Source organism: Palaemon carinicauda, chromosome 22 (genome assembly GCF_036898095.1).
Source record: "Palaemon carinicauda isolate YSFRI2023 chromosome 22, ASM3689809v2, whole genome shotgun sequence".
Classification (NCBI taxonomy): Eukaryota; Metazoa; Arthropoda; class Malacostraca; order Decapoda; family Palaemonidae; genus Palaemon; species Palaemon carinicauda.
In genome coordinates, this window is record NC_090746.1 from 58,024,746 (window position 1) to 58,027,245 (window position 2,500).

A 2,500-nucleotide genomic window follows, 5' to 3' on the forward strand; every position below is an offset into this window, starting at 1 on the left:
AACCTATTAATAATGAGAGAGAAAAGTCTAGTTTGCAATTTATATGGTGAGACTAAAAAGTCTAGTTTGTAACCTATTAATACTGAGAGTGAAAAGTCTAGTTCGTAACCTAATGATAGAGATACTGAAAATCCAGTTTGTAACTTATATATAGCGAAAAGTCTAGTCTGTAACCTATTAATTATGGGATTGAAAAGCCTAGTTTGTAATTTTTGTAGTGAGACTGCAAAGTCTAGTTTGTAACATATCAATACTGATACTGAAGAGTCTAGTTTATAAACTATTGATTATGAGAGTGAAAAGTCTAGTTTCTAATTTATATAGTGAGCCTGAAAAGTCTGGTTTATAACCTATTGACAGTGATACTGAAAAGTCTAGTTTGTAACCATTGATTGTGAGAGGGAGAAGTTTAGTTTGTAATTTATATTGTGAGCCTGAAAAGTCTAGTTTGTAACCTATTGATTATGAGACTGAAAACTCTAGTTTGCAACCTAATGATAGTGTTACTTAAAATTCTAAGTTGTAATTTAAATTTAGTGAGACTGAAAAGTTTTGTTTGTAACCTAATTATAGTGATACTGAAAAGCTTGGTTTGTAATTCAATGATAGTGATACTGAAAAGTCTAGTTTGTAACCTGTTGATTATGAGACTGAAAAGTCAGGTCTGACGTAATGATAATTAGATAGAAAAGTGTAGAATTTGTTGAATAGTTCGGGTGTGAAAATTTAAAGTTTAGAGTTTTCCTTTATGTTAATGATAGTAAGAAGATATATTGAAAAGTCTAAAACTTGTTTTAATAATTCTCAAATAACGTCAAATTCACCCTTTAAGTCTAAAGTCACCGACATTTTCCTTATACTTTATTTTTCCTGTTTGGCGTTAAATACATATAACTGAGGAAGGATGTCATCTTAATCTCTAAATCCAAGTGATTAAATTCCTTAATTATCATTTAGCTCCGATTACACTTATTCTAATCGTGTTTTTATCCTCATTAAAAATTACAAGTAATGAAGTTCAAGATATTAGGAGAGGAATATATCTAGTTAAGTACCCATTAAATCGTAGAGCGCGGATACAATCAGAGTGAGAGCATTATTGGTGGATAGTTGGTTTGCATTTGTGAGAGATATTTAATTCTTTCGTGTATTTGGCAGAGAGAGAGAGAGAGAGAGAGAGAGAGAGAGAGAGAGAGAGAGAGAGAGAGAGAGAGAGAGAGAGAGAGAGAGAGAGAATAAAAAACATTCTCGTATTAATATATGGCTACGACATATTTTTATCTTGACTTTCGTTTGTTTTTATTTTCAATTCTACTAGTTCACTTCATTAATTTTTCTTACGTATATTCTTCTTCTATAGCTCTATGATATTTTTTTCCGAGAGAGAGAGAGAGAGAGAGAGAGAGAGAGAGAGAGAGAGAGAGAGAGAGAGAGAGAGAGAGAGAAAGAAAGATTAAAAAACATTCTCGTATTAATATATAGCTACGATATATTTTTATCTTGTCTTTCTTTTGTATTTTTCAATTCTACTAATTCACATCATTCATTTCTCTTACGTATTTTCTTCATCTATAGCTCTATGATATTTTCGAGAGAGAGAGAGAGAGAGAGAGAGAGAGAGAGAGAGAGAGAGAGAGAGAGAGAGAGAGAGAGAGATGCTAGTCGCTGCATAAGCTTCTTTTTTTCTCCTAGAGAAAACTCGGTCACATCTGATTAAGGGATTAAGAGATGAACTTATCTACTTGATCTCGGAAATACTTCTCACAGCAACGTCGTCTCTTTTCAGAAGATTAGACTTGGAATTAATTACGTTTTCCATGTTGATTTTTAATGTAATAATGTAGATTTGCTTATATCATCATATACATACATAATTACGTATAAATACATGTGTAAACCTGTACAGTATATATATATATATATATATATATATATATATATATATATATATATATATATATATATATATATATATATATATATATATATATATATATATATATATATATATATATATATATATATATATATATATATATATATATATATATATATATATATATATATATATATATATATATATGTATATATATATATAGATATAGATATATATATATATGTAAATATATAGTTATATGTAGATTAGATTTATCTATTTTTATGTTATAGTACCTGTGAAAAAAAAGGATTTTTTCAAACATTAAATCTTAATGTTATGATTAAAACATTGTAATGAATTGTAACTGAAAGATATCGTTGTACATATAAAACAAGTGTTACCGGTAGATTCTCGAAAATTATCGACCCACCAGCTTTGCTTAATGCGTAATATAGTTAGCCCTGGACATTCCGGAATTGTATAGAAAACTGGTGCAAGGCGTTTTACAAGAGAGATTGACTTAACCATCGTTAGATTGAGGCTGATGTAGTGGAGACTTCTGTTACACCTGCTGTTACCCGGTATTTATATTTTTTTTTTTACAACGCCGCTGCTTTTAGA